Below are 16361 nucleotides of genomic sequence, written 5' to 3'. Positions count from 1 at the left end.
GAACGGTTCTATTAAGACATACAAGACCTTTGAGAACTAAAAAACAAAAGAGATGTCCTTTTCATTATAAGGGACTGGAATACAAAAGTAGGAAGTAAAGAAACACCTGAAGTAACAGGCAAATTTGGCCTTAGAGTACAGAATGAAGCAGGATGAAGGCTAACAGAGTTTTGCCAAGAGAACACACGAATCATACCAAAAACCTTCTTCCAACAACACAAGAGAAGACTCGACACATGGACATCACCAGAAGCCCAGCACTGAAAACAGACTGATTATATTCTTTGCAGCCAAAGATGGAGAAGCTCTATACTGTTAGCAAAAACAAGACCAGGCGATGACTGTGGCTCAGATCATGAACTCCTTATTGCCAAATTAAGACTGAAATTGAAGAAAGTAGGGAAAACCACTAGACCATTCAGGTATGACCTAAATCAAATCCCTTATGATTATACAGTGGAAGTGAGAAACAGATTTAAGGGACTAGATCTGATAGACAGAGTGCCTGATGAACTATGGAATGAGGTTCCTGACATTGCACAGGAGACAAGGATCAAGACCATCACCTAGAAAAAGAAATGCAAAAAAGGCAAAATGGTTGTCTGAGGAGGCCTTACAAATAGCTGTGAAATGAAGAGAAGTGAAAAGCAAAGGAGAAAAGGAAAGATATACCCATTTGAATGCAGAGTTCCAAAGATTAATAGCAAGAAGAGATAAGAAAGCCTTCCTAAGTGATCAGTGCAAAGAAATAGAGGAAAACAAAGGAATGGGAAAGACTAGATATCTGTTCAAGAAAATTAGAGATATCAAAGGAACATTTCATGCAAAGATGGGCTCAATAAAGGACAGAAATGGTATGGACCTAACAGAAGCAGAAGATATTAAGAAGAGGTGGCAAGAATACACAGAAGACCTGTACGGAAAAAGATCTTCATGACCCAGAAAATCACGATGGTGTGATCACTCACCTAGAGCCAGACATCCTGGAATGTGAAGTCAAGTGGGCCTTAGGAATGATCACCACGAACAAAGCTAGTGGAGGTGATGAAATTCCAGTTGAGCTATTTCAAATCCTTAAAGGTGATGCTGTGAAAGTGTTGCACTCAATATGCCAGTAAATTTGGAAAACTCATCAGTGGCCACAAGACTGGAAAAGGTCGGTTTTCATTCCAATCCCAAAGAAAGGCAATGCCAAAGAATGCTCAAATTACCACACAATTGCACTCATCTCACATGCTAGTAAAGTAATGCTTAAATTCTCCAAGCCAGGCTTCAACAATACATGAACCGTGAGCTTTCAGATGTTCAAGCTGGTTTTAGAAAAGGTAGAGGAAACAGATCAAATTTTCAACATCTGCTGGTTCATGGAAAAAGCAAGAGAGTTCCAGAAAAACATCTATTTCTGCTTTATTGACCATGCCAAAGCCTTTGACTGTGTGGATCACAATAAACTGTGGGAAATTTCCTGTGCAAGAGATGAGAATACCAGACCACCTGACCTGTCTCTGAGAAATCTGTATGCAGGTCAGAAAGCAACAGTTAGGACTAGACATGGAACAACAGACTGTTTCCAAATAGGAAAAGGAGTACATCAAGTCTGTATATTGTCACCCTGCTTATTTAACTTATATGGAGAATACATCATGGGAAATCTGGCCTGGATGAAGCACAAGCTGAAATCAATATTGCCAGGAAAAATATCAGTAACCTCAGATATGCAGATGACACCACCCTATGGCAGAAAGTGAAGAGGAACTAAAGAGCCTTTTGATGAAAGTGAAAGAGGAGAGTGAAAAAGTTGGCTTAAAGCTCAACATTCAGAACACTAAGATCATAGCATCCAGTCCCATCACTTATGGGAAACAGATGGGTAAATAGTGGCAGACTTTATTTTGGGGGGCTCCAAAATCACTGCAGATAGTGACTGTAGCCATGGAGTTTAAGACGCTTACTCCTTGGAAGAAAAGTTAAGACCAATATAGACAGCATATTAAAAGCAGAGACTTACTTTGCCAACAAAGGTCCATCTAGTCAAGGCTATGGTTTTTTCAGTAGTCATGTATGGATGTGTCAGTTGGACTATAAAGAAAGTTGGGTGCTGAAGAATTGATGCTTTTGAACTATGGTGTTGGAGAAGACGCTTGAGAGTCCCTTAGACTGCAAGGAGATCCAACCAGTCCATCCTAAAGGAAATCAGTCCTGAATATCCATTGAAAGGACTGATGTTGAAGCTGAAACTCCAATACTTTGACCGCCTGATGCTAAGAGGTGACTCATTTGAAAAGACCCTGATACTGGGAAAGACTGAAGGTGGGAGAACGGAACAACAGAGGATGCGTGGTTGGATGGCATCACCCACTCAATGACCATGAGTTTAAGTAAACTCTGGGAGTTGGTGATTGATAGCAAGGCCTGGCGTGCTACAGTCCATGGGGTAGGAAAGATTCAGACACGACTGAGCAACTGAACGGACTGACTGATCTGACTATCAATATTCAGGGTGACTGATAGGGAAGACATTAAAAATTCTGAGTTATTTCTCACTTAGCAGTTCCCATGTTTTAGACATTAGTTCCTCATTTTGTAGTCTACTTCCTATTTGAAAAAATCCTTGTCAACCCTGTCAAATCCAGAAATTGTCAGGGACATTTTGGTCAAGGCTGGTGATACTGAGCACTGGCTTTGTCTATTGGTAGGCAGGTAGACAGCTGCTACTACCAATTCCTTTTAGTGCTCCTAGGACCTCAAGGAATTCAGTTTCGTCTTTTAGCACCTAACTCATAGAGGTTAACCCAAGAGTAGTAAACAACCTTGAACAAGCAAGGCATTTTCCTGGTCCATCCAAGGAATGACCAACCATATCTAGCTGGAGGAGTAACAGATATGGTGGCAAGTCATTTAACTGAGATTTCTCAAGAGCACTGGGTGTCAATTACGGAATGACCTTAATGAACATTATACTCTTAAAGATTGCTTTTGAATTACATGAATGATTATGATATGAGGGCTGGGAGTATACACAACAAATTCCTAAAATGGCAAGTTGGGCACTGAGGCAAACTGATGTCTCTGGACTCTTCAGAAGAGAATGGATATTACTGAGATACAGGGTATGATGATATCAACATAAAAATCTAGCCCAGTGTTCCCAGATCATTTTTTGGTCTAGTGTCTACATATATATTTAGCAAACTTTACTTTTTAAATTAGATTTAAGCTTGCAGAAAAAAAAATAAGCAGAAGATAGAGTGTTCCCTCTACAGTCCCAACACTCTCCACACACTCACTCATGGTGTCTATCATTAACCCCTTGTATCAGTTCAGTTCAGTTACTCAGTCATGTCCGACTCTGTGACTCCATGGACTACACACGCCAGGCCTCCCTGTCCAACACGAATTTCCGGAGTTTACTCAAACTCATGTCCATTGAGTCTGTGATGCCATCCAACCATCTCATCCTCTGTCGTCCCCTTCTCCTCCTGCCTTCAATCTTTCCCAGCATCAGGGCATTTTCAAATGAGTCAGCTGTTCACATCAGATGGCCAAAGTATCAGTGTGGTACATTTGCTATAACTGCTGAACCAATTTATAGACATCATTATTAACAAATGTACAGTGAAATGTATCCACCATTACAGAATCATGTAGAAGAGTTTCATGGCCCTAAAGCCTGATGTTACATCTATTCATCCCTTCGTCCCTATCCCCTAATCCCAGGCTACCACTGAATATTTACTGTCTCCATAGTTCTGCCTTTTCCAGAATGTCAAGTACTTGGAATAATATAATACATATCCTTTTCAGATTGCTGTCTTCAATTTAACATTATGCATTTAAGATTCTTCCATGTTCTTTTGTAGCTTGAGGGCTCATTCTTTTTATCACTGAATAATACTCTGTTGCCTGGATGTAACACAGAAAATTGGTTTTTTCAAAAGACGAAAATTCTGTATAATTATAATGTGAAGATTTTTTTATTGGTTAAATACTGTTAACTAATTGCTGTTACTGTTGTTTGCCATTCTCTGCATCTATTAAAACACTGATTCCTTGGTCGTATTCCCCAAATTATGACTCAATAGATCATAAGGCAGCTCACGAACGTACCTATCTGACACTCGTCCAGTCAGTGCACGTGCTGCTGGTCCCTGGCCCACAATTTGACTAACAGTGGTCTACATTATCCAAACCATAAACACAGCCTATGAAAAATTTTTAGATAACATTAACTCACTGACAGTATTTTCATGAAGGATTTTTCCTTAGCTTGAGTTGATATGTTAAATGAGATACAATGGACACTACTTTACAACATCCACTTTTTTTTAGGGAACTATGAATACAACAGTAACTGTAATAGAAGCACTACAGAATAAAGAAACATCACTAGAATCATTTCCCCTATTCCATTTTATACAAAACCATTCACACAATTTCCCTTCATGGCTCACATCCTTGGTGTAGCAAAGGCTCTTGCCGAGAAGGCCAAGTGGTTTCAAAAGAGATTTTAAAAACAGCAGGAAAGAAAGGAAGTGAAAAGCAAGGGAGAAAGGGAAAGATATACCCAACTGAATGCAGAGTTCCAGAGAACAGCAAGAGAGATGAGAAGGCCTTTTTAATGAAGAATGCAGAGAAATAGAGAAAAATAATAGAACTAGAAAAACTAGAAGACGCTTTGAGAAAACTGCAGATATTAAGGGAAAATTTCACACAAGGATGGCATGACAAAGGACAGAAACGGTAAGGATCTAACAGAAATAGAAGAGATTAAGAAGAGGTGGCAAGAATACACAGAAGAATTATATAAAAATGTCCTAATGACCAAGATAACTACAATGCTGCAGTAACTCACCTAGAGCCAGACATCCTAGAGTGTGAAGTCAAGTGGGACTTAGGAAGAATTACTAGGAACAAAGCTACTAGAGGTCATGGAATTCCAGGTGAGCTATTTCACATCCTGAAATGTGATGATGTTAAAGTGCTGCACTCCATTTGTCAGCAAATTTGGAAACTTCAGCTGGAAAAGGTCAGTTTTCATTTTAATCCCCCAAAATGGCAATGTTCACATGCTGGCATTTCACATGCTGGCAAAGTTATGCTCAAAATCCTTCAAGCTAGGCTTCATCAGTAAGTGAACCAAGAACTTCCAGATGCAGAAGCTGGTTTTAGAAAAGGTAGAGGAACTAGAGATCAACTTGGATCATGGAGAGAGCAAGGAAGTTTCAGAAAAACTTCTTCATTGACTACACTAAAGCCTTTTACTGTGTAGATCACAACAAACTTCTTTTTTTGGAAAATTCTTTGGAATTTTCTTAAAGAGATAATTTGGAAAATATCTCTTTGGAAAATTCTTAAAGAGGTAGGAATATCAGACCACCTTACCTGTCTCCCAAGAAACTGTATGCAGGTCAAGAAGCAACACTTAGAATTGGACATAGAACAATGGGCAGGTTCAAAATTGGGAAAGGAGTACATCAAGGCTGTATGTTGTCACCCTGCTTATTTACCTTATATGGACAGTACATCATGAGAAACGCTGGGCTGGATGAACCACAAGGTGGAATCAAGATTGCCAGGAGAAATATCAATAACCTTAGATAATGCAGATGACATAATCCTTATGATAGAAAGCAAAGAGAAACTAAAGAGCCTCTTGATGAGGATATAAGGGGAGAGTGAAAGGCTGGCTTAAAACTCCACATTCAAAAAACTAAGACTGTGGCATCCAGTCCCATCACTTCATGGCAAATAGATGGGGAATAGGGGGAAACAGTGACAGACTTTATTTTCTTGGGCTCCAAAATCACTGCAGATGGTGACTGCAGGCATGAAATTAAAAGATAGTTGCTCTTTGGACGAAAAGCTATGACAAACACAGACAGCGTATTAAAAAGCAGAGACATCACTTTGCTGACAAAGGTCCATCTAGTCAAAGCTATGGTTTTTCCAGTAGTCATATACAGATGTGAGAGCTGGACCATAAAGAAGGTTGAGCGCCTAAGAACTGATGCTTTTGAAATGTGCTGGAGAAGACTATTGAGAGTCCCTTGGACTGCAAGGAGATCAAACCAGTCAATCGTAAAGGAAATCAACCCTGAATATTCATTGAAAGGACTGATGCTGAAGCTGAAGCTCCAGTACTTTGTCTACCTGATGTGAAGAACTGATTCATTGGAAGAGACCTTGATGCTGGAAAGATTGAAGACAGGAGGAAAAGGGGATGGCAGAAGATAAGATGGTTGAATAGCATCACCAATTCAATGGATATGAGTTACAGCAAAATCTAGGAGACAGTGGAGGACAGGGAAGCCTAGTATGCTACAGTCCATGGGGCTGGAAAGAGTCAGACATGACTGAGTGACTGAACCACCTCTCAGAGGAATAACTTACACAAAGTTTCCTATTGTGGGTTTCTATTACTCCAAAAGGAGTCTATGGATATAAATCAGAGGTTCATAAACTTGGATATGCACATTTCCAAATGAGACCCAGCATTTACTAATCATAAATATAAGTAACAAACTATGAACATATTATAGTACCTGTGACTTTGACACTAATAGTACTCACAAATACTTTCATAAGCCTATCATAATTGCAGGTATCTGGGATTATCTATACTTAGCACTATTTTGAAATTGTGGTAGTTTTATTAAAAGTATCTTAAGACAGTAGTAATATGGCAGCACATATTATCCTATTACAAAATTTATTTTAAAATAGTTTGGTGAGTATTTTTCTATCTAACTGACTTCTTTTTCCTCTTCATATTTTGTACATTCTGAGAAAGGACCCATGTGTTTAACCAGATATCCAAAGGAATCCTTGATACCTCAAGTTTAAGAAAGCCTAAAGAACTTGGCAAAAATATTTTTCCTGTTCCAAGTTAGCCCAAAGGATCCACTGTCTTGAAATATTCCATCTAGAATAGTTCTCATTCCTGCTGTTTGATTACTTTTATATTTGGTGTGTACTTTAGACATATGACTATTCAGACAATAGACCCAGGTCTTTCTGAATGAACCTCCATATGTCAAGGTGTCATGCCCATATCAACAATGTGAGTCCCTTTATAGGGATTGATTTGACCAGAGTACTGATCAGGAGAATAACTAATATTAACAGGTTAGCTATTCCACACCCAGATATATTTACTGCATAAAACAAATTTCCTCAAAAAGTGGGAAGTTAAAAGTAAAAAGTTTCAAATTATTAAATTCCTAATGATGTCAGAGATTTTTTTGGTATGAATATGCAGAAGTTTGGCTCACGAGTTCTTTTCAAATACTGAATTTACAACTTCTCTAGTCAAACTAACAGAATGATAGGAAATATTAACACTATTTGCTTAGGAAAAAGGTAATCATTATTACAACCAAATTAAAATCAAATAATATCAGCTCAAGTTTTCATAAGAACTCATGATAAATATCTTTTTAATAAGGAGAGACTTTTTATTCAAGTGTATCGGAAGTAATATGACAAGAAGAATCTTATTTCCCCAAGACTAAAAACATTTCCTTATGATAATAGATATGCAGCCAGAAAAGTATGGTGATGATATATTATAGTCAATAATAAAAAATGAGAGATATAAAGAACAAAATAAAATCTCATTTTCACAATTGCTTAGAATTTCCCAAAAGTTTCAGCTTTATTCTCAATCTCAAATCTAAAACGTTTGTACCGGAAAAGTCACCTTACATAGAGGATAAAATATGTAAGTTATGCCATCAAGGAAATCTAATAAAAGCCAAACATTTTTACTGGTTTTGGTTAAAAACATCCTTTGACTGGAAAGGATTATTTTAGACAAGTTTTCAAGTTTTATGTGTGCTACTCCATTAAATCCTTTCCAACATGTCCACAGAACTGTATGAAAGCTTAGACAATCCTAAGATTTATTTCTCTGAATTTCTTACTTAATATTACTCCCTACATCCCATATTTCCCTTATTTCTCAGCCTTCTTCACACTACAGATTGGTATCTGCTTTCTGTGTGGCCCCACAGATGTGCTCTAGGCTTGGGCTGTGCATCCTAGCTCGGACATTGATTGTAACTGCCCCACTCCACATCCCCTTAACATGGACACTAGTATGTGATAAAAGTTTTGCAGATACTGATGTATCATCTAGCTACCCTTCAATCATTCAATCTATCAGTGAAGATACTGAGTCTGCACAGTTTCAAAGTATCTTAAATTCCCTTCCTGAATATGACAAGCTAAGAAAGTCATACACTGTGAACTTGTACCAGTTAGGCCTATCTAATTTAAGTTCAAAGAAGATTTTCATTGGGAATGGTCATTTGAAACTGACCCAAACAATTATTTTAAGTTATATAAAATACAACTTTTAGGAATCCAGATTCATAGTTGATACTCAAACTGGAGGTTAAGTAAAGTAAAAACTCATTTGCTTAACACTGTATGTATATGTAGGCATTTGTGTATTTCACGGTGTATTAAACACAAATATAATGTCTACTAAAACAATGAAGTATCAGATGGAAAGTGAGGGCAACTAATTAATAAGAAACTTCTAACAAAGTTATCATCACCCACAATTTACTATCATTTCCACAAATGGATTATATAATTCGTGATTCATAGGCCAGAAGTAAACTGCCAAGTGGAATAATCTCAAAATAGCTGATAAAACAAGCTGTGAAGCTGAGAAACAGTTTAGCACTTACGTGTTCCTACTTCACTGGTGCTTGCCTTAATAAGACATAAGCTTCTATTTCAAAGTCAAGGACCTCAGAGTGTTCAAAATAGACAGACACTTTGGAGTCAAGAAAATAGCTTCATAGCCTGCCCATATCTTCCAGTTATACACTATATTATCTGTCAAGTCAATTAACCTCTTTGAATTTTGGTTCTCCCATCTGTGAAATGGGATTGCTATCTGACTTGGGAACTGGTGTGCTGTTTTGAAATTCCTTTGAAATATAGCTTGTGGAACCATTTTATAGACTGAAAGCATGAAAATGACAAAGTAGATATTATACATTAGTATGTTTCAAGTTATAGAGAAATGGTAGGAGGCAAGTGGGATTGAGGACAAGTTCCTAGAATAGCAGGTATAGGATTAACTCTTCTCATCCTACTCTGTGATTGAGAATTTTTTAAGGAGTGGTTGGAGTTCCTCTGCATGGGAAGGAAAGTTTAGAAGACTCCTTCCAAGCCCTCTATATAGTTGTTCATTGTGCAAAGAATTTCTAACCTTAGTAGTCACTTCTTTCAGCCAGGAAAAGGAAATTAACATAGCTGAGTGTCTAAGAAGGCCAACCAGATACTATATGATTTAAAGTATTATTTTTGATCAACAACTGAACAATTGAGAAAAGAGAGGCTAAGAAAGTTGAAGTAAAATACCCAAGGTGCAACTACTGCTTGTTCCATTTTGGAGTTGAAAAAAGCCTCTGAATCCAAAGATTTTCCAACAAAACTACACAAATTGTTCTGCAACTGTCATCTGTTAAATCAGATTTTTCTTCCTTTTAACCTTCTGTGCTGGATATTTTTATGTCGGAATTTATTACAAGGTCATTTTATTATTTAATCATTTAGGGGTAATATAGAATGACATCACAAGGAAAATGTAATAATCAGTTCAGTTCAGTCCCTCAGCTGTGTCTGACACTTTGCAACCCCATGGACTGCAGCATGCCAGGCTTCCCTGTACATCACCAACTCCTGGAGCTTGCTCAAACTTATGTCCATCAAGTCGATGGTGCCATCCAACCATCTCATCCTCTGTTGTCCCCTTCTCCTCCTGCCTTCAATCTTTCCCAGCATTAGGGTCTTTTCAAATGAGTCAGCTCTTCACATCAGGTGGCCAAAGTATTGGAGTTTCAGCTTCAACATCAGTCCTTCCAATGAATATTCAGGACTGATTTCCTTTAGGATGCACTGGTTGGATCTCCTTGCAGTCCAAGGGACTCTCAAGAGTCTTCTCCAACACCACAGTTCAAAAGTATCAATTCTTCCGCGTTCAGCTTTGTTTATGGTCCGACTCTGACATCCATACGTGAGTACTGGAAAAACCATAGTTTTGACTAGATGGTCCTTTGTCAACAAAGTAAGTCTCTGCTTTTTAATATGCTATCTAGATTGGTCATAGCTTTTCTTTCAAGGAGCAAGCATCTTTTAATTTCATGGCTGCAGTCACCATCTGCAGTGATTTTGGAGCCCAAGAAAATAAAGTCTGTCACTGTTTCCGTTGTTTCCTGACCTATTTGCCATGAACTGATAGGACTGGATGCTATGATATAGTTTTTTGAATGTTGAGTTTTAAGCCAGCTTTTTCACTCTCCTCTTTCACTTTCATCAAGAGGCTCTTCAGTTCCTCTTCACTTTCGGCTATAAGTGTGGTGTCATCTGCATATCTGAGGTTATTGATATTTCTCCCGGCAATCTTGATTCCAGTTTGTGCTTCATTCAACCCTGCATTTCTCATTATGTAATCTGCATATGAGTTACATAAGCAGGGTGACAATATACAGCCTTGACATATTACTTTCCCAGTGGAACCATTCTGTTGTTCCATGTCCATGTTACGTCCAAGCAACAGAAGTAACTGTTGCTTCTTGACCTGCATACAGATTTCTCAAGAGACAGGTAAGGTGTTCTTGTATTCCCATCTCATTAAGAATTTTGCACAGTTTGTTGTGATCTACACAGTCAACGGCTTTGGTGCAATCAATAAAGCAGAAAGTGAAGTGAAAGTGAAGTCGCTCAGTCATGTCCAATTCTTTAAAATACCATGGACTGTAGCCTACCAGGCCTCTCCATCCGTGGGATTTTCCAGGCAAGAATACTGGATTGGGTTGCCATTTCCTTCTCCATGTTTTTATAAAATATAAAATGACATCACAAGGAAAATGTAATAATACCCAGATATTGTTCCAGTACTTTAGCATATCTATTTTTGCATATTTAGCTCATTCAAATCTCCTCACAATCTTAAAATATAGGCATTATTATTATTTTCATATTACAGATGAGAGAAAAAATCTGTGTCATTAGCCACTATGCTATGCTGCCTCTCTGGCAGGGGTGGTAGAGTTATAATAACTATGAGATTTATTGTCCATACTGGGCTGTTAATAATTATTCCAGGCAGTAGGTATAGACTTGAGTCAATCAAATATTTGGCCACCATTAACCAAGTGGATAGCTATCCAGAATATCGTATACATTCTCATTGATCATATTCTTGGGGACCTATCAGTTAAAAATACATCTTTTTCCTTCTGACTTACTTCCCTCTGTATGACACTCTCTATGTTAATCCACATCTCTATAAATGACCCAATTTTGTTCTTCTTTATGGCTGAGTAATATTCCATTGTGTACATACCACATCTTCTTTACCTATTCCTCTGTGATAGACATCTATGTTGCTTCCATGTCTTGGCTATATACACTATTCATAATATGTATAAAATAGGTAGCTAATTGAAACATACTGTATAGCACAGGGGACTCTACTTAATGAACTGTCGCAACTTGAATGGGAAGGAAGTCCAAAAGAGGGGGGGATATATGTACTTATGTGGCTGATTCATTTTCTGTACAGTAGAAAGTAACACAACATTGTAAAGCAACTATACTCCAATAAAAGTTAATTAAAAAAATAAGCAAATAAAACTACAGCTTTTCTGTGACTCAAGTCAGACAATACAAAAAACGGTTTTTGGAGTCTGAATCTTGGATTGCCCAAGAGTTAGGTGACTTCATTCATTCTAGAAGTTTTGCTTCTGCTCCCCAGATCTCTAGATACACTTGGGTTCCTACACATTCAGACATTCACTTCTTCCTCTTCCCATGGAGTGCGTTACCTCATATACTATAAATATATTTACCATTTATTTCAGTTATAAATGGCTTCTCATCCTTGAAACCAAAGAAAACTTGTTGGTACAAAGGTCAACCTGGAGAACTGCTTCTATACCATGAAAGTTGTGTATCAGCTACAATCAGCATCTCAAGTCCTTGTAAACCTTAAACAGATTTTGCAAACCTAGAAGAACACCTTTGGGACTCATGGCATCACCGACTCAATGGACGTGAGTTTGAGTGAACTCTGGGAGTTGGTGATGGACAGGGAGTCCTGGCGTGCTGCAATTCATGGGGTCACAGAGAGTTGGACACAACTCTTTGACTGAACTGAACTGAACTGAACTAGGGTAGGTTGGTATTTTCATTGTCTTTTGGCTACTGTAACAAATCACACGAATATAGTGGCTTAAAACAGCACAAATGTATCCTTTTAGAGTTCTGGAAGCTGGAAATCTGAAATTAAGTTTTATTAGGCTGAAGTCAAGGTGTCAGCAGTGCTGGCTTCTTCTGCAGACACTGCGGAGAGAACCCACCTCCTTGCCTTTTCTAGCCTGGAAAGGGTCTTGCAGTCTTTGACTTGTAAACCTCCCTCCACAGTCAAACTGCATCCCTGTAGTCTCTGCTTCCATTATCACATGGCCTCCTCTCTCACGCTGACTCTTCCTGCACCCTCTTACCCTGGGACCACACACATAATCCAGGATAATCTCCCCATCTCAATATATACTTAATTACATCCACAAAGTCCTTTTTGCTATACAAGATGATATTCACAGGTTCTGGGGATTTGGATGTAGACATACATACAGACAGACAGGGGAATAACACCATTCTGCCTACTAAAGGTGGTAACCTAATGAAACACTATGGACATAAAGATCATTGGAAAAAGCTACTTCCAAACAGAAACAAAATTGTTTTTTCTATAAATTCCAGATTATCCATTATATTTATAAAGATTCATCAGAAGTTAACACTTATCTTTCATAATTGTTTTGTTTTTAACTTCATTTAATGACTAGTTAAGAGTTTTAAATAAAATTTATTGGAAGGCCTGATACGGTGTGAGCAGATACAGAGTTGAGAATGAGATTTTTAAAGACACACACACTCACGTGTGTGTGTGTGTGTGTGTGTGTGTGTGTGCTCAGTTGTCTCTGTCTCTTTATGACCCCATGGACTGCCAGACTTCTCTGTCCATGGAGTTTTCCAGGCAAGAATACTGGAGTGGGTTGCCATTTCCTATTCTAGGAGATTGAATGGAAGCTGCATCTCCTATGTCTCCTGCATTGGCAGGTGGATTCTTTACCACTGCCCCACCTGGGAAGCAATTTCTTATGAATTTGGTTAAGAACCAAATATGAGATTGGTTGAATTTGGTTAAAAACCAGGTATGAGGATTCATCACTGAACATAATGGGTGCTATGATGCGCTCCCTAGATTCTTCAACCAGGGCAGGAAGCAAATACACAAACGTCTAAACCACTTGAGTGTGGCCAGAAAACACCTCAATTGCCAGGCTGGCTTTCAAGACTGTGTTGAGGGAAGAGAGATAATTTTCTCAGTGGTGTGCCTTCTTCCTAAGGTACCTGTATCCAGTGGTGGGTCAGTCCATGGGTCAGTGATCTGGCCCACTTGTGCCAATCTGGGACCATTTTAAACGTGCATTCTATCTTCAAACTCTCCCCCATAGGATTGCCTGAAGCTTCTATTCAGACATCACAGCTCAACTCAATGACGTGCTGGAGCTGGTTGGTACCAGCACATTAGAGCTGATCTGTGCATTACAGTCAGTGATGCCAAGTATGTACCTTAAAATCTGCCACAATAAGAGTATTTTCACTATGGGAAAGAACAAACAATATAAATCAGGACTTTAAAAATATCATTATTATTTCAGAGAACCATATATTAAACATTTATCAGCAAACTACTGGGATTTTCCATCTGCACAATCCTGCTTATTTCTCTTCCTGCCCAAAGATACAAATCCCAAGAATACTCACTAATAAATCTGCTGTAAAAACAACCCATCTTCAATTCAGACTTTAAAAAATTACTTTCTCAAAAACTCTATAAGTAACCAATGAGAACCTACTGAATAATACTCAATGCTCTATGGTGGCCTGAATGGAAAAGAAATGCAAATGGCGAGGGGCAGATATATGTATACTTATAGCTGGTCCACTTTGCTGTACAGCAGAAACTAACATTGTAAAGCAACTGTACTCCAATAAAATGTAATTAAAAATAACACAATAGCACAAAAGAAATTCAGTTACTAACATAATGAGCCATCAACCTCAATACTTAAGAACTTTCTGGAAATAAGGATACGTAGTTTATAAAACTACAATATAACAATTAAAATTAATAAATTAGAATTGATCCATTCCTACCATTTAATCCTCAGACTAGTCAGATTTCACCAATTGATCTAGTAATGCCTTTACAGCAAAAGGCTCAAGTTCAAATGCATGAGTTGCATGTGACTGTCATGTTTCATTAGGCTCTTCAAACTCTGCCAGTCCTCAACTTCCATGACCTTGACATTTGCAAGTTTACCGACCAGTTTTTGTTGTTGATGTTGTTGCTGAATGTCCTTCAGTGCAGATATGTTTAATGTCTCTCATGATTAGATTCAAATTATGCATCTCTGGCAGGAATATCGAATAAGATGCTACACAGTATCAGGTGGGGCAGGATTTTGACTCATTGTATTGCTGACAGTGTTCACTTTTATCACTTAAGACAGTGTCCTCTATTTTAGCTTTGTAATTAACTATCTTTGTTCAGAAGACTGTTAAAGCTGTTTAGATGTCCCATTGCTCACCAAAATGTTTCTCATTCATTTATTCATAGCAATATAGACTAATGGAATCTTATTTTTCATTAGTCTGTAATTCATCCACATCATTATTTATTTTGATGCTCAATTTGTCCCAAATTTGGTTTGTTGGAGTCCCTGTACCTTGGCTTCTATATCCTCCATCATTCATTATGCTCTCAGGTACAAGATGTTCTAAAGTCACTCATATGTCCACTGACCCAAGATAGCAATCAGGCATTTCTCTAAGGATCTGATTCCAGTAGATTTATTAAGAAATTCAAGATATAGGTGCAGGAGTGCTCACTGTTATTGGGATGTCATTGTTTCCAAGCCCTCTCAGTGGACAGAAGTATAGGAATATCTGTGTGTGTGGTATGTGTGTGTACACATACTCAAACATATATAATGCGTGGAAACACTATTTTAAAAATGTTTTAATCTGTTATTCTATAATAGAACCTAGAAGTCAATATTGATATTCCCAGCTCCATTTTAATTCCACAGGGTTCATTCTAAAATTTCCTTTCCATGTTTTATCTTCCTTTTTGACAGCAAGTATCCTGATTTGCTCAATCAATCCCACTGTATGAAACCAATCTTCCATCCCCTCTGCCATCTTCTCCCCACTACACATGATTTCTGAAACTCAGCATAGGGTGCCTCCCCAACCCTATGTGGCCAGCTTCCTGTCATTCTATCCTGCTCTGGCCTGCAGTTCTGGACTACCTTGCCACCCAGCAGCCCCCCATCACCTTCAGTTCAGTTCAGTCACTCAGTCGTGTCTGACTCTTTGCTACCCCGTGGACTGCAGCATACCAGGCCTCCTTGTCCATCACCAACTCCCAGAGTTTACTCGCACTCATGTCATTGAGCCGGTGATGCCATCCAACTATCTCATCCTCTGTCGTCCCCTTCTCCTCCTGCCTTCAATCTTTCCCAGCATCAGGGTCTTTTCAAATTAGTCAGTTCTTCACATCAGGTGGCCAAAGTATTAGAATTTCAGCTTCAGCATCAGTACTACCAGTGAATATTCAGGATTGATTTCCATTATGATGGACTGATTGGATCTCCTTGCAGTCCAAGGGATACTCAAGAGTCTTCTCCAACACCACAGTTCAAAAGCATCAATTCTTCAGCACTCAGCCTTCTTTATAGTCCAACTCTCACAACCATACATGACTACTGGAAAAAACATAGCTTTGACTAGATGGACCTTTGTTGGCAAAGCAATGTCTCTGCTTTTAATATGCTGTTTAGGTTGGTCACAACTTTTCTTCCAAGGAGCAAGCATCTTTTAATTTCATGGCTGCAGTGATTTTGGAGCCCCCCAAAATAAAGTCTGTCACTGTTTCCCCTGTTTTCCCATCTATTTGCTATGAAGTGATGGGACCAGATGCCGTGATCTTAGTTTCTGAATGTTCAGGGGTTTTTTTCTTTTTTTAACCATTAGGTTATGGTGATTAGTACTTGCATTTCCATAAACATTTGTAGGGGGCACATAATAAATATATGAGAATAAACATCTTTGGAAGAATGTGTCTGTGACATATCTGGATTAGCTAGGTGGTCAAGATTGCATGTGATTTTGTTATTGTGTGCTTTTCTCTTTGTGTGTGACAATATGTGTAACCATGTGAGAGAAGGTGTCTGTGCAGAATCTACTAGGAAGGAGGAGGTGCAAGC

General features: G+C 38.4%; 1 protein-coding gene across 32 annotated transcripts in view; it reads right to left on the bottom strand.

The window, feature by feature from the left end:
* GALNT13 (polypeptide N-acetylgalactosaminyltransferase 13) overlaps positions 1-16361 on the bottom strand; it is a 943716-nt gene that overhangs the window by 333404 nt on the left and 593951 nt on the right. The window lies entirely within an intron of this gene.

Source organism: Bos grunniens, chromosome 2 (assembly GCF_055505025.1).
Source record: "Bos grunniens cultivar Pamir isolate PY7600 chromosome 2, Bosgru_T2T1.0, whole genome shotgun sequence".
Lineage (NCBI taxonomy): Eukaryota > Metazoa > Chordata > Mammalia > Artiodactyla > Bovidae > Bos > Bos grunniens.
The sequence above is the reverse complement of the archived record's forward strand: the minus strand, read 5'-3'. Positions and strand labels throughout refer to the sequence as shown.